This window comes from Fundulus heteroclitus, chromosome 18 (assembly GCF_011125445.2).
Source record: "Fundulus heteroclitus isolate FHET01 chromosome 18, MU-UCD_Fhet_4.1, whole genome shotgun sequence".
Classification (NCBI taxonomy): Eukaryota; Metazoa; Chordata; class Actinopteri; order Cyprinodontiformes; family Fundulidae; genus Fundulus; species Fundulus heteroclitus.
The window spans coordinates 13,343,084-13,366,007 of NC_046378.1; the positions used below are offsets into that span (position 1 = coordinate 13,343,084).

The 22,924-nt window shown below is 40.6% G+C and overlaps 1 protein-coding gene across 14 annotated transcripts in view; it reads left to right on the forward strand.

The window, feature by feature from the left end:
* The first annotated feature begins 2,816 nt into the window (after nt 1-2,816).
* Nucleotides 2,817-22,924, forward strand: part of mecom (MDS1 and EVI1 complex locus) — a 107,360-nt gene continuing 87,252 nt past the window's right edge. For all 14 annotated transcript variants that reach the window (XM_036149574.1, XM_036149580.1, XM_036149576.1 and 11 more), the window contains exon 1: nt 2,817-3,142. The gene's annotated coding sequence lies outside the window, so the exon portion shown is untranslated. The remainder of the gene's footprint in view (nt 3,143-22,924) is intronic.

Below are 22,924 nucleotides of genomic sequence, written 5' to 3' on the forward strand. Positions count from 1 at the left end.
GCCGGCAGTCTTTCTTGTTAACTCCCCCGTTCGTCACCTTTCGTCGCTGATTTATCTGAAAGCGCATTTGGCTTTGACCTGATCTGGTGCCTTCTCTGTGGTTACATCTGGGATTAATAATCTGCCTGTTCTCTTACCTTAGCACTCAAGCAGGTTGTCTGTTTTGCGTGCTTCTTTCAGCCTAAATGCAACACAGAAACGGTTTTGACCAAAAACTTCCCAACAGTGATTCCTTGCTCTGTAGAAGGCTGTCAAAACTGGCATTAATTCAATCTCTCTCTGCCAGCATTAAGATCCACCCGCTTGTTATAACGCTCTGAAGAAGCCCAGTGTGGATTCAGGGGTCATACTTCCACATCCTGTTTTATTCTCTTCGCAATTAACCATCGTGCAGTTCTGTTTGATTTCACTGCAGGCTGGAGAAAGAGTTCAGGAAAAGGAAACATAAAACCGTCAGCGCTGTACAATGTTGAGCAGATCATGCTTGCCAACCATGCCATCAAAGCAAGCAAAGTGCAAACATGCCTTGTTCTTTATATAGGGCCCATCAGCCTGTTATTGATCTGGTAATCTAATTCTAAAGGTTAGTTTATACAGAGCCTTGAAATAACATAACATTGGGTAAAGTTAAAACCCCAAACTTTGATATACTTTATTCAGATTTCATGTGATAGACCAACACAAAGTAGTGCAAAATTGGGATGTGGAGGAAAAATTATACATAGTATTCAGAATTGTTTACTAATGACAGTCTGACAACTGTCAGACTGTCATGGGTTTGCATTTGGCATTCTTTACTCTAAATTTTTAGAAGTCACTTAATTTGTAAAGAGTACGTGTGTGTAATTTACTGTCAGTACAAATCCAGCGGACAAATTACAAAAGTACAAATTCTGGAGCAGATGCAGAAAATCTTAGCTCAGGAGGATGAATCTGTCGACTGGTCAAACTACAAGCCTGGCCTTTATGGACAAAATCTTCTACAGGTTGGACCAAAACAAAACTGACGTAATAGTTTTTGGACTAGTAGAAGAGCGGTCAAAAGTTAGCACACAGCTTCAGCTTCTCCAGCTTGTAACCACTGATCAGGCCTGAAATCTGGGTGTAGTAATGGACTCAGACTGGAATCTTCAGAGGCATCTAAATACAAATACAAAGTTGACCTTCTATCACTTGAAGAACATTTCCAGGATTAAAGGACTAATGTCTCAGCAGAATGTGGAAAAATGAATACATGCTTGTTATCAGTGTATCAACCCTCCAGAACACTCGAGTCTTCTGGCTCAAACCTATTCCACATACCCAGAACCAGAACCAAACATGTAGAAGCAGCATTTATTTTTTTGATGCTCCACTTATCTGGAACAAACTCCCAGAAGACTGTAAAAGTGCTGAAACTCTGAGTTCCTTTAAATCGAGGTTAAAAACCCATTTGTTTAGAGTTACCTTTAAATGTTAACGTTAAGGTTTATAGTCCAACTTGCATTCTTATATATTAACCTACTGCAACTATTCCACTGCAATGTGCTTTCCTCTGCAATGTTTTATTTTCTTGTGTTCTGTTCATGTACAACACTTTGAATTGTCTTGTTACTAAAAAGCATTATACAAATCAGCTTACCTTGCCTTATGGAAGATTGATAACAGGAAAGCTATTGTAGAGGGTATATTACATTCTATATACTTAAATATATACATATATCTATGCGCCTACTTACATACGCACCTACGCGTATGTACGTGCATATACATTGTATACATTTGTACATACATACATACATACATACATACATGTGGGCTGACTTATGTTCAGGTGATGATAGCAGCAGAAGTCACTACATCAGGATTATTGCACGGGTTGTAGGACAGTGTATTAAATAGATTATTGCACATTGGTTATTGCACGTTAATTATTACAGTTATGGTCACAGTTATAGTGCAGCATTGTAAAATCTTGTAGCAGCAGGAATAAATGACCTACGGTAGCGCTCCTTTTTACACACAGGGTGTCTAAGTCTGGCACTAAAGGAGCTGCTCAGCTCCTCTACAGTCTGGTGCAGCGGGTGGAAGGTGTTGTCCATGATGGATGTGAACTTGGACAACAATCTTGGACAACAATCCTGAAACTTTTAGATGTGTACCTGATCCAACATACCTAGATAAATTTAACAGCTGGATTACTTTTTAGCATGCAATCAAATGCTGCTAATGACATACTTATTTGACTTGTGTTTAGTTTGTTTATCCAGAGACATATCTAGCTTTCTGGCCTTCAAGGACTGAGGTTTGAGACTGACCTAAGTCAAAGCCTTTTTGGGTGTTAGAATTGCCTATATCCAAATGAAAATCTGTGATTTCCAAGGGTAAATGAGCCTCACATTTCATTATTTGGACAAAAAAAATAATTAAAAACCATGCCATGTCTTTTGTTCTTTCCTCTTTTGAATTATGCACGTTTGTGTTATTTTATAGCATATGTATATTTCCAAAGACAACCAATTGACGTTAATGATTGTAATCTGACAAACTCTGCAAAAGTTCAAAGGGTGTCAACTCCTTTCAAACACTGTATTGATTACATCCCTTTGCAGCTTCAGTCCTTGAGGCTCATGTGTCTTTTGTGGTATTTATTTATCCGTCTGATTTTGACATGCTTTGAATATACTTAAAAATTGAACAAAGACAGATAAAACCCTTCTAGGGAAATTTCATCGCCGCTCATAGAGATATAAACATGTTTCCAGTATCTCATAATACATCAACAACCTAACTTCACTTTAAACATAATTTTCTAATATAATATATGTAATTCGCAGGTGATGGCAACGATGACTTTCCCCTATATCCAGGCAACATCCTAGACAACGTGTGTGGCACCGATGGCGATCCCACACCTTCTTCAGCCCTGGCAGATGACCCGTTGTCCGATGACGACTCTTCACCTCGTTCACTTCAACAAGCAAGCATCTTTTTCCCTCAAGGCACCTTAACCATCCCTCTGGACTTTGAATTGAGAGAGTCTGCAGTTCCCGGTGCAAATCTGGGCATCTGGAGCCGCAGAAAGGTGAATATAGGGGAGCGTTTTGGACCATATGAGGGAGAGCACACGCCTTATCTCCAAGATCCCACTCAAGGCTGGGAGGTAAGAATATGCATCTCTTCTGCTATTGCTCAACAGCTCAAATTTACAGCAAAAAATACACAAATTAAACACAACAAAGATCTGGTCACCAATATGGTGTCCCAACAAAGACCCTCTCCTCACCACGAAGATTATTTTACAAAATAGAGAGTTTCTTCGCCCATTCACATGTAAACATGTTTTTTCATGAAAACAAAGAAATAATGAACACAGATGGCTTTTTTGTGTTGTATTCTGCTGGGGATAGAGCATTTTTGATCCAAATTCCACAGACAGCATAGAAAACAGGACAGGGTGCAAAAGCAGGGGAAAATATCTATATACCAGTGCTCCTTCTACTCAGGACATGTACATGCCAGGTTGGATTTTTACTCCAGATTGTTTGCTTACACACCTTACCTTTCCTGTTTAAAAGCTGCACAAGAAAGGCCACACAAATATTTTAAAAATATATTAGGGGCAGTGTAACTGGGGCCTAAACATTAATAAAGAAGAACTTTTGTTCATTTTGTTCTAGAATGGTGTTTTTTTGCAGAGTACGTTTAACATTCTTAATTTGCTAATTATAGCAGTCATCACATTCACTTGGATAAGTTTCATGAAACAAGGTTAAATAAGTTGTCCTTGTAATAGATTGTTTTAGGCTTTACTGCTAGTGTAAACATGAACGTTGCAGCTACATGCCTTTTTTTTTTACATTGGCAGTAGTTTATTTCTGACAAGGGGGTTTTCCTGGGCCAGCATACAGTTGTAGCATTCACATAAGTTCTCTTTTTATTTCCTCTCATGTCGTCATGTTGACATTTAGCCCAGTGACCACAAGGCTGCTGCAGTCGTTTGTTGCCCAGTGAGGTAATGTCAGCGTTGAAAGAAAGTAAGTTGAGGTTGTGCTCTTAGCTCAATTAAAATGAAAGGCCATAAAGCCCTCCTTGGTCCTGGTTAGGGACCCGGCGCGACCGTTGGCGAATCACATATTGGTCAGCAGGCAGAGAGAAAAAAAATCGAAGGCAGGGTCATCGGACAAGGTCAAAGGTTAGACGGCGGTCCTGTCCATGTCAAGCTTGCTTGGTTTTATGAAGTAGTATGAGGGGGGCTGGCAGAGTATCAGCCTCATTTAGTCCCCCTGAATAGATCCTTCCTCATTTAAATGAGAGGTGTTTCACATTCAGAGCTTTGTCCTTTCAGAGATATTCATAAAGAATAGCTGACCATGCAGATGGCAAAGTAAGAAGTCAAATGTTCCCATGAGAAGCTGCTCCTCCTTATTGCTGCTTTTGACAGACAGAAATAAATGTAATCATTTTCATACTCTATCTAACCTCTTTTGTGCTTCTTTTTTATCAACTGATTGATATGACACAACACACAAATGTCTTTGTTGATAGAAGTATGTTCAAACTTACTATTTTATTCAATTGATCCCAGAATAGTTAGAGGAACAGTGTCCTTTCTTACCAAATTTACTTATAGGTGCTTGAACAAGTCCTCTGAGTTATTTTTTTTCTCCCTGGGAAGAAAATAAAGGAAAATGGGGTTTCATGAATTTTAATCCAGTTGTAATTTATGTGGATCCTGAATAATAATATGTATTCAAAAGGATTTGAGGTTCGCACGTGCGCGTGTGTGTGTGTGTGTGGGTGTGTGTGTTTGTGTGTGTGTAGTAGGGGGTTGAGGGGAAAGATGGGATCCTGGCGAGGCAGCAGTGTATCACAGAGTTTAATTACCACCCTGACAGCAAGCAATAACTCTTTCCATTAAGTAAATAAGTTGTAAAGAATTTATGATGAAATGCCACATTATTTAGAATGGATATTCAGTGATGACATCCCTCTGCATTAAATATGGTAAATGCCATTAAGCTCCAGTGAACGCCCCTCCTCCCACCCTCCACCACCCCTCCCCACCCTCTTTTCCCATGCCCACTCTGTCACCATCCGTAGGCACTCGCTCAGCCCCCGCCCCGCTTGCACCACGTCAATATGCCAATAACCCTGCGAAGGGTCTGTAAAAACAAAATTGATTTGGTAAATGTGAGTTAAGACAGATATGTTTGCTTTCATCATCAATTCTGTGCGGCGCAGCGAGGTGATGTCACCAACCCGGGAGCGATAAAGTGGCGCACCCACCTGGAGCCTTTGATGTAGTGCCCCGAGCGGCCCGAGCCAGTGATGACAGACGGAGGGAAGTTTGTCACCATGGAGGCCACCAGTCCTCAGCGCCATCACCATAAATTTAGGAGCTTTATTCATAAAGGGGACGAGTGAGTTATGGCATCCAAGATGCTTTATGAATACTGGAATGGTGACTTATGGGAAAGATAGCTTCTGTAAATAAGCGGTGGAGAGGCAGAGGGGTCTGTCAGCCTCTCCTGCACTGTCGTATGCAGAAATGAAGTGCTGAGTACGCCAAAGACTGTGCGCACTGTGGCCCTGAAAGTTAGCCTATACGTGTCTTTGTGTGTTTTTGGGCTACACCGAATGTATATGTGTGTATATAGTTCTGCTTTAAAAAAAAAAAAGTTGTTTCTATGAGTTCAGATTTTTCTTAGGGTTGTGTTTGTGAATTTTACGTAGTATGTTAAGTGATATTATACATCTTCAGAAAATAAAAACAAATCTGCTTTTAAAAACTTTTAGTTTTTCCAATGGGTGAACAAAAAAGAGCAATGGATTATTTAAATAGTTGTATAAAGAATGCCCAAGGTAAAACATTTTTTGGCTGTAAGAGAATATATGTTATACCTAAAAATAAAATAGTGAACCCATATACCTGTAATGAGGCAATTTTTCTGCACTGCATAATACTGCACATCATTACTTGGAAACATCATACATTTCTCTTTATATAAAGATCCACACAATTGCATAATAAGTCAAGTGCTATACAATCTGTGGGAACCTTCTGTATTATCTATACGCTCTTGCTTCCCTGGGATGTATGCCACAGAGGCTCTTTACTTTTAGTCACTATTCAAAATGTGAAAGACCAGAAACCGTTTAAGCAAATGTGTCGTGTTGTTCTTCTTAAGCCGCTCAAAACCTTCAGAAAAATAGCTTGTCATCTAAATTTGGCCATATTTACATAAAAAGTTGTTTTAAATTTTAGAGAGATTCTAAATTTTAAAACAACTGGACCTGCAACAAGCGAGGCTGGATAAGATTCCTGAAGAGGCAGGTGGTCAAAAACCTTTGACTGACTGCAAAAGGCCTGTAGTAACTCTTGGTTTCAGTTTCCTTAGTAACACATATACTAGACACTTGGAGGGTTCCAGCTGTGATTTCCAAAGCATAAACAACCACTAACTCAAAAGTACGAGTAAAGGCAGATCCAAGGTTGCTTAAAACTACAAGAAGAAGCCAAAGAAATCAGTTCTGTAAAGCAAAGCATACAATAAAAAAGAACAGAATGCATATAGTGGAGCCTGGCGTTAGCTCAATAACGCCCTGGGGTTTACTTTGCTGTCTATGGCACTGGAGAGCTGCAGGGTGTGGAAGGTCAGATGGTTTTTAGCATGCCATCTGTGAGGAAGCTGCAGCTCGGGATAGTTTGAACCTTCAAACGGGACAGCCATCCCTAACATACCAATAAGTCCAATAAAATTTGGTTTTAGAAGAGGTCATTGAAGATATTAGGCCATAAGCACCTGACATGATTCTTATCGAAAATTTCTGCTGAGATTTGAAAAAGGCAGTAGCAACGTTGGAAACCCAGGTTATTAATAAAGAAACACTGTTTCACTAAGCACCAAAGATGTCATGAAGGGGTTGTATCATTTTCAGAGGGCAGTAGTCATTAAAAACGGTTTAAAATCATTATTTTTGAATTTGTTGATAGCAAACACGCAGGTTTGTACATTTTGTCACTTGCAATGGCTGTCAATGAAGGCCATAATTATAAAGACTACCTTGCTAAATTCATTATAGATGTGACCTGGAATCCAAAACAACAGTTCAATAATAACAACCAAAACATCCAATGAAGAATTTCAGATTTCTGCTTTCTTTAAATCTCTGCATCATTGAACAGATGATGACCATCCATGAGTCCATCACAGAATAAAAAAAAGATCTATTAACACAAATTATTGCTTTTAATCTTTAAAGCTTAAGGGTGAGGATGTGTTGGCCTGCACCAGGCTAGCATGTTTGCTTCTGTTTCTTCTTTTTAAATCATCCTTAATGCTTGCATGGCCACCAGTTCATATACCACTGTCCCTCTCTCTTTCGCAGGCGTTGAAGCACATTGAAATTCAAACTCTATTCGTGTCTATCCTCTTCTCAAGCAGCAGCAACAATAGGACGGGGAGTCTGAGTCCAGGAGAGAGTTATCTGGCATTGAATGAGTGTTTGGGTTCACCCCAAACTTGCAGCCCCATGGGATGGGTTTAGAAAGCTGGGTCCCTCCTGCTGTAAGGGGGCAACGGGTGAAGCAGGTTAGGCATATGAGAAGGGGGTGGGTTGGTGGGACAGGGGAGCTCTGGGTCTTTGTGCACGTCTTGAGTGAGAAGCAGCGGTTGAGGCGATAGTGTTGGTGGCAGTGGTGGTGGGGAGGTGGTGAAGGAGATTAGCAGCGATTGTAAATGGGTGTAGAGGATTAGTTGGCCGGGCAGGGCCCATTCTGGCCCTGGCTGTCTTCTCGACCTCCTAGCCATGAGAGGATGGGAGGATGGAAGGAGGTGCAGTGGCAGATGCTCAACCAAGAGGAAGACCCATCTTTTCAATTACAACGGAGTGAAAACTTTGAAATTCCATTGATCAACATAAAAAAAAACATATACCTCTATAACAAGTAAGCCAAGCACTATGCAAAACAAATCTGTACTACAGATGACAATTCAATAAATCCCTTTTGTGATGAAATGATCTCACAGATCATGTTTTGTCAGTTTCACGTGTTCTGTAGTACTATACCGTTTTTGCAATTGACACCGTCATCATCAACACTTGGAGCAGTCTCCTGTGCATGTGTAAAACAGTGTGAGAGTGCAGAAGGTGGGCGTTTCGAGTGGGCGTACTTTTGTGCACGGATAAGCCGCTGTCCTAAATGAATGCAGATGTCTCTGGCTGGCTGTCCGCCGATCCCCTGTACGCTGACGGCCCGTCACCTCTCTCTGTCACTGGAAGAAAGAGCTACTCTTAGTCCTGGCCAAAAGCCCCCCTTCTAATCCTTCAGACCCCGCTACCTCCCCGTTCACTGTCAGCATAGATGGTCCTGCCCACAGCAGTGCTTAGAAAGACAGGCAGTAGGGATGAACCTATCTGTCACTCACACGGTCCCTGAATGGACACACATTCTCAGTTTTTCACACACGCAGACGGACATAGACTTTTTCAGAAATTCAAAGTGGAAAAGTCTTGCATCTACAAAGACCTTGTGAATGCCTGTTGTCAAATAGACGGTGGCACAGGAACACTGCGGTCGCACAGACAACACTGTGGGAACTTCTAAGAGGAGAGCCAATGAGAGTCTGTGGGTAATGATGAAGGAGCAGTTCATAATACGCACTTTGTTGTCATTGGCAAGAACTGAATCACAACTCAGACAATAAACTTAAATCTTGCCGAGACCTGTGCTGCACAGGATACATGTATTTGGTGAGAACGTCATCAATTCATCCCATTTACTTCTATATCTCTGAGCTCTTTGCTCGTGACCATTAGTTCCTCTGGTTCAGGACTCCTTTCATTCAGTTATTTGAGATCTATGTAAATCTAAACCTGATACCATTAATATGGAGGAAAATTTGCCTTGAAATTAGCTTTTAAAACCAATGCAGGAAGACATTTTATTCTAAGCACAGGAGTTGGTGTTTATGGGGATTTTTCTGAAGGGAAAGTTCCCAACTTTACATGGTATATAAACAAACATAAACCTGCAATATATTGGCTATGTCTGTAATAGTGTTGGTGTATATTTGCTCCATCATTGATACATTAGCTATGTCGTAGCACAGCCAATGAGATGATATAATAAAGATTCTTGAGCAGCAAACACTGATTCAATTCACCACAGTTTAGGTAGATTCAACACCTTGTTTCAACAGAATACAATTCAGTCCAATTTGATACATTCGGATGAATCAAAATAATGTTACAATTTTTTTTGGGGGGGGGGGTGTAACTCGTGTAATAAAGCATCAGATTTGTTATTGCACTTTTCTTCATGACAGAAGGCTATTAGCTTTCAGCCTTCTACAATGTCAAGTTGGGTTGAAAGACGTTGCAATACTCACTCAAAATTAAAAACAACCTTGAATGCAAAAGCACTGTATTATAATCAACTTGCTACACAACAGGGTGTTTGCTCAATAAGTTTAGTTAAACCACAGGGTCTGGGGAAATTAAAGGTAGAGTTGGCAATTTTTCCTGAAGTTTCTTTCTCCTTTCAGCATGGAAGGATGATTTTACTAGCAAAAAATGTTTTTGAACAGGATTACCAATTATAGATTTAAACTGAACTGGTCTGATGAGGTCCAACTTTCTCGACTCACTGCAGTTCTTTTGCCTAACAATAGGAGTCGCCTCTGAAAGGAAAATATTCTACTACACAGCAGGAATGACAGCAGCAACGTCGTTTTCATCTTTCATCTGGACATACCAGATTTACTAAAGTATGTATTTAGCAATTCATTGGCATTTCCACACACTCACGGGAGTTCATATGAATCTGTTAAGCTTTAGTTCTCTTGTCTATAAACTTGCATTCAAAGCCGTACCAGTGTACAGCAACTCCCATATTATGTGTTTGAGCCTGCTGAGCTGCCAAAGCTGCCATGGATTGTTTTTTGCACCAGAGTGCACAACCACTACTTTATTAAAACTGCTCCACAAATGCCTTCAGTCATGTGTGTCTGCTTTTGTCTATGAGGTAGATGAGGTTCTAGTCAACTGACCGAAGCTTGATTTTTGTGGATGGAAGTGATCCCCATTGAAAACCCCCAAAGACAAAAAAAAGCTAGGGGTCCATCTCTCTGCCACTCAGTCGACTGATAATCCTTTTCTTTTGGGTTAATCTGTTGTTTGTTGGTGCTGTTTGAGGGTTGAGGCTGTCTGTTTGTGTGTGTAGACGGGTAGTGACATCCTAATCTCATGTGAGATGAGGCATACGATAGAAAAGGCACACTTGTTGAAGATTCTCCTGCAGCTAAAACTCCCACATTGTTGAGATTCAACTCTAATTGAAGCAAATTATAGAGCAAACTGTGATAAAAATTACATAAATTCCCATTTCCTCCTCCCCTCATCCTGCACCGTCTACCCCTTGCTCCCCATTTTTTCTCCCCTCGTTCAGCGTCTGGGTTCTCAGCAGGGAGGGGAAGCTAGTTTTAACTAACTGAACAAAGTCAGAGTGAATTGCAGAAGGACAAAGGGAGGCGTGAGTGGGGGCCATGCCCGTCGGAAGGTGTAGCCAGCGGCACAATACCAGGTGAAAGGGGCTCTCTTCAGGGGTCTGACCAAGCGGGGCAAAGGTTATTGGCCCTATTAGATCTTAAATGAATGCAACGAGTTGTTTGATTGAAAAAGGAGGGTCAAAAGAAAGCTTTTGAAAATGTAGAGTAGAAGTTCAAGAAATGGCATAAACTGCATAAAAGCAGAGGAGGGGAAAAAAAGGTTGATCTATCAAAGCTGCATTGCTCAACAACCCAATGACACATGTCTAGACAGCAACAGATATAACAGAGTTTATATGCAGGTGAACTGAATCATCATTGGGATATAAAAGCTACTGCCTCATAACATACATTTACGTCACTTTTTCTGAGCTCTTACAGCCCTCTGAATACTCAGAAAGGAGAAGGAAGAACCAACGTCATTGTCAAATTGATTATTTTAAAACAACTTTTTTTCTCTTTCTTAGAGGCAGGTCTGAAGAGGTAAGTGAAAGGAGAAATACAGAATAGAAACCCCCATGTTACCATTTAATGATGAATATAAATTTCTCAAGAACTACATTGTTGTGTTGTCCAGCAAAAACTCTTAAATCTAAAAAGGTTCTTGTAAAAAAAAATGCGAAACATCCTCTTATGGACTTAAAACAGTATTAATAATAAGTGCAGTTGTGTAAGATAATGTCACGGGAAAAAAAAGATTTTTCTGACACAGTTAAGGTCAAAATTGTGCATGCACTCATCATGGGCATGATTTCCATCTTAATGTATGACCTTTCCAGATGTGTTTGAACCATGCTATAACATTTTAGCTGTATTGATATACCTTGCAACGAAATGTATTTTCTGCTGTTAACATTTATTCAGCAGATGTCTTGTTATATGAACGAATGATAGAGGGAAATGGTGCCTACCCTGCAGCATCTCAGAGTGTTTAAGATCTGACCTCTGAATCGGGGTTTTCCATTTCTAAACTCTATGCCAGTTCTTGTTGGGTTTAGCGTCATAATTTGGGCCATTGTCATGTTGCCAGGTCCAGATCTGCTTTTGCTCATTTGTTTTACAGATGAGTTCACATTTTCCTCAAGCACCCTATGATGGAGAGCAGAATTCATGCTAGATTTGATGATGGTGGGATGACAAGGCTCTGTTACAGCGAAACAGTCGCAAAGGACCTTGTGCTTGTCTTATGGAGAGACTGTTTCTTCCATGCACACTTCCTACTTGTACAATGCCGTTTTGATTGTACAAGCTGCAAAATCCCTGCAGTAGGTCCTTTGATGACATTTTAGGGTTTTTGCGGTCTGCTCCCCGGGAAACTCATTTGGACGGCCTGATGTAGCCATGTTAGCAGTTTCCTTGAATGTCCTCCAGTTGTAGATTATTTCCCGGACAGAACAATGACTAATTTAGATTTTTATGAGACGTCTTCAAATCCCTTATCTCATAAACTCATGGATGTTTTGGATCTCAAAGTGGAGTTCATACTCATTCACACTCAGTCAGGACCGCACCTAAATCTGCACAAAAGTCAGGTTTCAACAGGTTAATCTTTCTATACAATGTAGAGTAACAATGTTCTCACCATTTCCAAGTGATGTGATAGGTTCATGAATGTAACCATCTTAAGTGGAAATAGATGTGGGAATCAATGTATTGCTTATCAGAAATTTAAACTACATTTCACGGAAAGTTTCAAAACGGCTTTTCCTAAAGTATCAATTTTCTCTTATATTACTAAAAAAAATTCAGTGTTGCTGATATTCCATTTCAATGTGTCTCAGTATGTTAGAATTACACACAGGCTTTCGTCCTATTTTTTAATGTAATTATAATGGTAAGGGAGCTGGTGAACAGATAAGTCTTTATCAATAGGTAAGCAAGTGAGTTGGTATTCAAGTAAGTAAACAAGTCAATAACTAAATGGATAGTAACTAAGCAATGAAATAAATGAAAATATTTCTTTAATTCAAAATCAACCACTCCTTCATTGAACAGGAGTGTTTTCACAGTTTACAAAAACATGGCTGTCTGGTAAACCACATAGTTTTTGTTCACATACGCACACAGCGGCACACTCAAACTTTGCCCCCTGCACTCTGCTCATGCTGGAGTGAAAATGAGGGGACCCCTAAACGGCTTACAGGAAACAGAGGTGATGAATTCCGTGTGTCGGGCCAGAGATTCCGGCTAATAGATACCTTATCTAGGGGGATTGATAGGGGAAGGGCCTTCCCTTTAAACACGCGGCTGATTGTTTCCAAATGTCTTCCCAATGGGGCAGGTCAGAAAGCGGCAGCGAACGCCACTCGGGGCAGAGCCGAGAGATTTTTATTGGTCCAGTTTGAGGAAACAGAGAGGGGAAAGGCCACTCTGTCCTGGCTTTGGTGCCCCTTTTGCTGCTAGTGCTTAACTACCAGTCAGATCACATTACTCTGGCAGTAAATCCGAGCACTGGTTAACGCAAATAATCAAGAGCTAATATTACCCTACGAAACCACTTTTCTCTGTGTCTGTGGTCAGAGCTGTGCAAACAGGCGCTGTCCTGTTAGCCCCGGGGAGACTTTCCCTCACACTCTCATTCCTCTACTTGTTTAGTCTCAGCCTCCATATGTGTTGTTGTGTCCACTGCATAGTGTGGATGTCTGTGTGTTTACCTTATTTCACATTGTTCTGTAGTGATGTCTGTATTGTGTCTCTGTGCCGGAGTGTAAAGGGCAACGGGATGCTCTAGCATGGCTTGAAAGCATATTACGGGGGTTAAGCATTAGAAACACATGCCAGCCAATAGTCATCATAGTAGCACAGTACCTCTTTTCCAGTCCGCCTGGATCGCCGCTTCAATTAGAAACAATCAGGTCCAAAACCAAAACTGGGAGCTTCCAGTTCTAAGGAGAGTTAAAGCAGAGGCCAGGATGGCAGTAATGAGGTCTTAACCTCAACTTCATTCTATTATGTCATAATGCTTTAATTTGGGCCACATGATAGGCCGTGGTGCAGTCATCTGGTATTGGAAAATAAATGATATGAGGTTGGCCTGCCTTTTCGCCGTATATGAGGGCGTAAGTAGGTGTAAAAAGTTAAGAGATGCTGGGGAAGAAAATTGACTGTCATAAAAAAGATCATGTTATACTGTTGTTTGATCCTTTACATAATTCTTACTAACACTAAGGGTGCATTTTTATACCCTCTCTTTCCAAAACATATTCTGAGCAACAATTACTGTTTCCTCCTAGAATAATATAACTCGCTTAGAGATTTGGTTTTTTATGAATAGTGGGGGAAAACACACCCATTGAATAAAAAAGCTAGTTAACGGGCCTCCTGCAAGGTTAAAGGCAAAAAAAAAAATAAAATAAATAGTTCTAATGAAAAAGACTCTGAGTCTTCTTCCCTCAGTAACAACTTCCAGAGTGAGGATGTTGTGGCTAGCATGACCTGGTCGGTTACTTGTGCGGTTCCCAAATCTGGAAAAGGTCAGACTCCTGATTGGATATTCTGACTGCCAGTTTCTAGATAAAATCAATTTCCCCAGAGAAATAGGGGATAGTATCTCTACTTTAACCATCTACAACATTTTTATCATACCCCTCAAAGTGTTAAAGACAATGACAGTATAATAGCAATCAGAAAAGTGTAATATCCTGAGACAGCCATTGTGGCACAATCCAAACATTTTCATTTGATGCAAAGAGATTATGTAGCTATACATGTAGCTTTCTAGATTTTTTTTTAATTCTAATCTACTTGTTTTTGCTACACCATTTAACTTATTATTTCAATCCTCGTAGTTTAATATGATTTGTATCTGAGACTCATGACTGCCAAACTGTGCAATTAAAAGCTAGTTTTCTGTTTTGCCCCGTGTAACACTAAGTGCCCCTCAGTGAACACTGTATTTGTTAATATTTTGTGCACTTATTGAAGGTCACATTTTACATTAGCCTGGCTCTCATATTTAATGGGGTTAATTATGTTGGTAATAACCTCGGATCACATCCCAGTCAATAAGTGTTTTCTAATTGCTTTCAGGATGCATAATAATAATGTAGTCCATCAGTTTCTGTCACCGCTTAATAACTATGGGGAGTGTTTAATTATATTCCGGATAAACCTGAATACTTTTTTTGAAAAATTACAGGTCATATTATTTTCTTTAGAGTACAAGTTTTTTTTTCACTGTACCTGGACAAGTTTATTTTCACCCCTAAATGCATTAGCGAGACAATGATTGATTTTACATGTATGGTGTTACGAAACACCATGTCAGTGTTGGCCACAGTTCAGGTCAGAGGTTTATATGTGGTCGTCATAGAAATATGTAACCACATATAAATGCCATAGAATATTGTATTACTTTTGGTTTGATTCCACATGGACTAGCCAAACTCCTAAAGATTTTTTTCTCAGCTAACATATCAGAACTGGTTTGGAAGGCTTAAAGCTTGTTAACAGCAACCTAGTGGAAAAGGTCTTGATCAAACCAATAGACGATTTATGGAGTATGATTACAAAACAGCTTCTTTCCAGAAAACTAAATAGTTTTAATGCTCTATCATCTGTGATAAGAATAGTGGTGAAGTGCCCAGGATGTGGTTAGTGCTTTCAGAAAAAAGTGTACAGGTAGTTTCTCTGCCACATTTTAACCAAACTTTGTTGGAGATGTATAGACATGGTTGAATCCACATGGATAACTTTACCAGGTGTGGAGTAGAGGAAATCCACAGTAAGTCCAAAGTTTTGCACCCAATTTTTTATATTTTAAAAATCACTGAAGTTTGTCATGAATTTGTTGTGTTTTCAGTTCACCCTGGAAAAAAGAACGATTAATTTAAATGAAAGCCCTAAATTGAACCCTTTAATGAATTGATGAGCCTACGTTTCTTGCCAAAGCTGTGCATTCATTGCATAGCATTGTTTATTTGAATTGTCTAGAATATTTGTGGTGTATTCTTTCTTAGAAGTGCTTTAGTACATGCACAGCACTTTGAATTGCCTTGTTACTGAAAAGTGCTTTATAAATAAACGTCTCTTGCCTTTAGTAGTAGACATATTGTACTTCTAATCCCAATCATTTTAGGACTGACTCAGAAAAGAAGAGTCCTCTTTGGTAGTAGAGGAGTCACACCAAGAGTATACGACAGGCAAAACTGGACAAACAAACACCGTTAAAGCAAGACTGATAGCTCAGGCCAAAAATTAGAGTGAAGAGTAAAGAGAAAAAAAAACATCTAAATGAATGAAAAGGAGATGGAATACTGTGAAGATGTAAACAGCAAACTCGATGTTCTATTTCTGAGGGAGACTGATCTCTAGATGGAGTGTTCCCAAGTGTCCCGCAGAAATCCCTAATAGGATTTTCCAGGCTGCAGCAGGTCGTCTGTGAGGGAACTTTGTTCATGGGAGCTCACAGATGAGGGTTAATGCAGACACGGCACTCTGGGAGTCAGTCGCTCCCTCCTCATCTCCCTGCGATGTCAGCACCAATCCGTCACAAGGGATTTCTCCCTACGAAACTCAGCGGCCATTCCTGACATCTCCAACGTACTAATTGTTGTCTCTAGCTCTGTGAAGTCCTTATGAGTTAGTGTCTTGAAACAGACTGGAAAAATCTTCTGGAATCAATAGATGTGCTGAGTTATAATCGGTCGTCTGCCAGCTGCAAAAGTGGAATGGGGAGGATGCCAAGGAAGAATCTTAGAACATTTTCTCTCCTCCAGTCGTTCTATTTCACCAGGCCAGATTATTGCAGCTTCTCTTCACTCCCAACCACTTTATGAAACGTATTGTAACGTCTTTAAAGCACTGGGCAGCCTGTGAACGGCCCATGCCATGCTTCTCTCTGTTCATAGTGACAGTGGGACCTGGTCCAACTGCCACCCAGGACATGGAGCCATAAATCATCCGGCTGGCACCATGCTCCGTTTCCTCAACAGCTACTAGTTCCTGCAGCGGACAAAAAGGCTTTTGTGGGCTTTAGAGAACAAAACCGTTGCCTCTTTTTTGTTGCTCTGTAGTTCAAAAACGATGCTAAGAAAGACTGCGAAATAAAGAGTTACCATGCATGCTTGAACGTCATTGCCGAGGTTTATTGGGGCTATGATGACTAAGCTACCACCGAGTAAATGTAAACACCTGGTGAACAGAAGACAAAATCAGATCAGCCACTGTTTGTGTACATGGCATGGGTCACCATAGCAACCTACATCTGACATCACTTCATGAAAATAAAGTCATGACCTTTGAATCGCTGTAGGAGCCTGACCTGGTGATTGCAAAAGTGTTAATATAAAGACTCCAGACTGCCAGAACTGCTGAGGCCTTAGCCAAAGATGGCCTCCTTCCCTCCCTCCTTTCCTCACATTCCGGCTGTTCTACCAGTCTCCGTCCTCCCAGAGTGTTTGGATGGCTCCACTTCACTGTCAGGCTGTGAGGGACGGCTGTTTTGCTTGCAGGCCAACATCAAGACAGGAGATGGTCCCCGGGGGGCCCGAGGATGTGAGGCTTCTGACATGTCCCGTAAATCTAGGGTGTCCCATCTCCACTGCTCGATCCGTGTGCAGCAATGAGAACACCAATGAGGCGTGAGGATGAACATTCCTCGGACTGTTCACACACACACACACGTCTCTGGATTGGGCTAGAAGAATAACACTTTTCTCCCTTTCATTTCTTGAATTCAACCTAACTGTCCACATCAGCAAAGAAGTGTGTCTTCCCACCCTTAAATTAGTCTTCAAACCCAATCATTCCAGCCATAATGGTTTTTACAGCGAGGCTATTAGTGTGCAGCCTTGTGTTTTTGTTAAATGATGAATGGAAAATGTGTTGTTTTAGAGTTTTTGAGAATCACTTACAGCCTACCAAGACTTGATTTCCATGTAGTTAAAAAATGGAGCGTGTGCTTGTTTTTACTTTACTTTATTAGCAGGTTAAGATTTTACGTCCTATAAAGTATTGCATTTTGAGATTTCTCAACAACAGTGCCATGCAAAAGTATTTACATTCCATAAACAAATGTAGGAGAGCTGATTATTGAAGGTGATGAGATTCCCTACAAAGAGGAGGTACATAAAATGACAGGCATACACACCTGAATTTTGTTGAGTATGCTTGGTTTATGCATTGACAATGAAGGAATATTTTTTTTATTGGGGTTTTATGTGATGGGCCCAAGAAGAAAGGTTTGAAGTAACTTTGCGTTCTCATCCGTTTGATCTGATATTCCTAAATGGAGTCCAACTGCCGGTAATTTACAGTCAGTATACAGCTGTTCTAAAAAGGTATTTTCTTTTAGTAAAGATTAGTGAATAAACATCATCACAAAGACGAATAAACATACCATGATGCTCAGGGATACTGAGCTTCATGGTGTGGCATTGACTGCAGACCTGCCAAGACATGGCTGTTGAAGTACACTTACAGGCCAGGCAAGCAGAGCTTTAATCATAGACAGCCAAGAGGCCTCAAGTAAGTCGGCAGGAGCTGTAAAAAGGAACAACTCAGGTGGGAGAATATAAAAATAATTATTTATGACCTCTCCTAGCGTGAGGTCACAGGAAGATTGGCAAGAACGAAGCCAACGTCGAAAGAAAACAATAATTAGGACCATTTGTGTTTCTCCACAATGGAAAGGGACTAGTCATTTCGAGGGCATAGCAAACATGTGGAAGAAGGTGGTCTGGTCAGATAAGAAACATTGTACAACTTTTTGGAATAAATGTTCCACATATGGTTGATGTAAAACTAATGAACACATCATCTCTACAGTGAAACAAAGCTGGGTAGAACTGACAGGAAGATGGATGGAGTTGAATACAGTGCACTCCTCGAGGAAAACCTGTTAGAGTCTCCAAAAGGCATGAGACCGGGCTGAGGTTCCCCTTTCAAAGTAAAATGACATTAAACATACAGCGTAAGCTGTAATGGAATGGTCTAGTCAAAGTCTGGACCTCAATCGTACAGCGAATCTGTCACGAGACTCAAAAATCTAGGCTCGTGTGCCACAAAGGCGCAGGGGTAGAGCACGCGACCCATGTTCAAAGGCCTCAGTCCTCGACACGGCCCGTCCTGGGTTAAAGTTCCAGCCAATGGACCTTTGATGTGTGTCTTCCCGCTCTTTTTCAATCCCATTTCCTGTCAGTTTACTGTCAAGTAAAGCTAATAGTTGCACAAAAAATCCAATCTGAGCTAGACCTATTTAGAAAAAAAATTGTGTCCCTTTAGGTACAAAGCTGAAAGAGCATTACCCAGAAATACTTTGAACTGAAATTGCAGTAAAGTATTGGTGTGTTTCTGTTTGTCTGACCTTATTGGAGTAACGCACCTATAAAGAAACATCACATGAAAAAAAGAGACTGAGGAAAAGGATTAGATGATAGAGACACCGATATGCACTCTGACCTACCAAAATGTAAGCAGTAGACATGTTGGGCCATGGCCAGCCCATGTCACCCCTTTCCCTCTCATCCATGTTACCCACGTTGACCAGATTTTTCACCCAAATGGAAATGCGGCCTGTCACTTTCACGCAACCTCCAACCGCTCTGTCTGTCCAATCCGTCACAGCGCGCCAGCAGCCGCACAAATAGGCCTGCCACTCTCACTGTCATCTGAGTAACGGATGTTCTATCGTTACCACTGGGTGGGACCAGGCACCACTCAGGTCCACTGCTCCCCCCCCCCCCCTTGTCCTCTCCTCCTCCTCCTTCCTCCCACAGCTTCATCCCCAGTGATGATTTTGGACCTCTAAGAGTTTAAGTGCCCTCTGAGAACACAGGCATGTGTATTTACTCTTCTGCACAATGACTGCTTCCCCTAAACTCCCATCAAGACTCAAAAGCAGTGGTATAATAGGAGCAGGGTGGGATGAAATAAATTGTGTCCTGGACTGGTAACCTAACAGCCATCATAAATAATGTAGACCTATTTGAAGGGGAAGATGGGGCATTAGAAGCTATTTACACTGCAGGAGCCATGCTATCGATCAGCATGGGACGTCCCATAGATAAGAATGGGGTGATGTCATTGTTATTTATAGTGATTCTTGATGGTAAGGCTACAAAGGGGATTTGGGGGTGACAGGATCATCAGTTTTTGGGGAGTGGGGGATGTGATGTATTCGGCCATCAAAGGAACAATCGGCGTGGCTGAGAGAGGTGTGTGCTTCCGACACTCGCGTAACGTCACACACCTGCACCTATCATCCCATAGATAGGGTCACACGTACATTTTAGATTTAAAGATAAATGCTACGGGTATAATTTGGCGCTACACAGAGCGGTGAGAAGAAAAGAGCCACGGCTTGATTCTGTATGGTCTCCCTCCACCTCATGTGGCAGCATTCACCGTATATAAAGAGAGAGTGCTATAAAACACTGGCTTTCCACTGGTGTGCTGTGAAGTGAGCCAAAGGCCATATTCAATAAGAGTCTGGGAAGGAATTACCATTCAGGGATCACTGGTCAGGTCAGATGAGTACACGAGGCACACTTGTATCAGGATGAAAATTTAGGAACTGCAAGACATAGAGAATGGCTGTGGTGCGCCTTGGGAAACCATATATATATTGCAGCAAGTAAGTGGGAGACAAGTTGGAAAAGAACTACTAGTAGCTAACGGACCCATATTACAGATGTCTGGAGGTTAAGAGTGTGATATTTGAAAAGTTAAAGGGATACTTTGGATTTTATGAAGAGAGATTCTGCCAAGTTATTATCAGTAATAGTTCAGCAACAGAAACATGTCATATCACAATGAGGTTGTAGAATAGTACAGAACAGAGAAAAGTACAGAGTATTGTTTTTACCTGTACATACAGTGTCCTTGAGTGTTTTGAAATAAAATGTATTATTATTACTATTATTATTAAATCCTCATAGTGTTGGAAGGCCAGCAGCTTGTCAGTGGAAGAGCATGTGTTAAACAAATTTCAGCAATTTAACAAAACTAAAACTGAATCCCTTTGTATTTAGTGCTCAACAAAGTGAGTAAACTTATACTTATTTGCAAATTATTTATTATATCTTTTTTTGGGATAGCGGTGATACTTTGAAAACAACATATAGTAGTGAGTTTACAGTTTATAAAAGAGTGTATGTTTGCTGTCCCCTAAAAAATAACCCAACAAGCAGCCAATAATGTTTAAACCGCTAGCAACAAAAGTGAATACAGTCCAAATTGCACCCAAATATATAGTAAAATTTTCCTAGAAATGAGAGGCTGCTACTCACGTTTCTGAGATACTCTGTGTAGTAAATGGTAGAAATTAACATTGCTGTTTTAAAAGAGTGCCGTTGCTACAAGGTATCATTCTAAAGAGTAGGAAACTTTTAGATTTTGAGACAGAGAAGATGGGTACAGCCAGCCGCCTCTATCAACGGCAACGTCACAGGAATAGCAACACCGACATTGTGAACCTGGGAAAAATTAAGGCAGACCTAACAGTGGTCTCTCGTAAAAGTATAGATATTTATCCAAACATCATTGGATTGTCAGCAGACTACATACACTTCTACCTGCTACTTTTGGCTGCTATAGGTGGAAAAGATTACTTTGTAGCCTATAATGTTGTCCTCACGAGAACATTGAACACATCAAGTATACTTACACATTCCAACCAGAGGTAAAAAGTAACATTTTTCTGGGTCTAGGTTTTCAGCTGTGTTAGAATGTGAAGGCAAATGATACTGGTCCACGACGTGAGCTGGTTTACTTCATAGACTATATGTGTAATGTGTACAGTTAAAACCAGAAATTTATTCACACCTAAAGTTTTATTTTTAATTACAATCTGGCATTACATCAGACTAAAGGTTACTTGTGTTGCTTTTGCCTGTAGTTGTGGGGGACGACTGTGGCTCAGTGGGTTCAGTAGTCATCTTGCAGTCATAAGGCAATGGTTTTGATCCCAGCTCTCCCTCTCACAAGTCGATTGGGCCCCTAGGGCAAGGCACTTAACACCAAGCTGCCTACCAATCGGTGTATCAGTGTATGAATGGGTGCATTAGTGAGCGCAAGTGGCTGAATGTGGCTTTAGTACACAGCACTTTCAGTGGTCAGTATGACTAGAATACTGCTATATTAATTCAGTCCATTTACCATTTGTTCAATGGTTTTGTATTTGTTTTTTCCCCAAGATAAAAAAAAAGCTCTTCAAATCAAATAGTGTCAAGCAGATCAACCACAACTTTCTTTTGCAGTATTTTAACATCTTTTTTTAGGTCCATTCGTGTCTATAACATAAATTAACTTTGGGATCTGGAATTAGACTTTCAAATGCCAAAGGCTCAAGTGCCTGAACAGAGGACACCTTCGAGAGAAATAAGCTTAAGAAATTTGCTTGTTTTGGTTGATGAAAAACTTCCAGGGCTCAGGATATGTATAAAGAGGAGAAAAGGAGGTGTGGGGGGGTGGACAAAATCTGGCACAACTCTACAGTGGGTTTTGTCAGCAGCTGTCGTGGGAGCATGAACATTGTTGGAAATATTAGTCCAGAACTTCTGGCATCCATCCAGACAACGGCCTGTGCCTTTGCTGGGGGGATTTACCAGCAGGGTTGAGCCCCATCCACACACACATACACACACACACACACACAACACACACACACACACACACACACACACACAACACACACACACACACACACACACACAAACCATTATGTCCATTAACCATCAACACTCGTCTCCTCAGCTCCGCAAGACAAGAAAGACTCCAAAAACAACAAGATGTGTGGAGCCCAAAGTCCTGCCCAGCCCTGATAACAAGTCTCGGCTTTATAAAAATAAGTAAACACATGTGGCTGTTTGATGTCTGCCTTATCTCTGTTACTTCAAATTCTCTAAGAGGTTTCTTTTTTTTCCCAGCAAGATCAAATTCAGTAATTAATCTGCTAATTTTTTTATGAATTCTTATTAGAAAGACAAACTTTGCCTTAAAGTAAAAAAAAAAAAAAAACGGTGTTGTTGCACCCACAAAGTTGTAGACTTGCTGCTTTCATGCAGCTAATGAGAAAGTGGCGGCAAAGCCTTGAAAACTACTTTGGAAGATTTACATAAAAAAAAAACTGAAGTTCTGTATATATGTTTTTTATGGGACACAGGGGCATTGGTAGACGTGAAGTCATAAGTCATGCTAGGGTATATATATATATATATATATATATATATATATATATATATATATAAATATATAGAGAGAGAGAGAGAGAGAGAGAGAGAGAGAGAGAGAGAGAGAGAGAGAGAGAGAGAGAGAGAGAGAGAGATGTGTATGCTACTCTGCATATTCTTTAGTCATTCCGGGCACAGAAAATGCCAAAATCAATAAGTAGGTTGGCTGCATCATTTGAATACAACCATGTAATTTGACTAACGAAAAGGGTCTTAGCACAA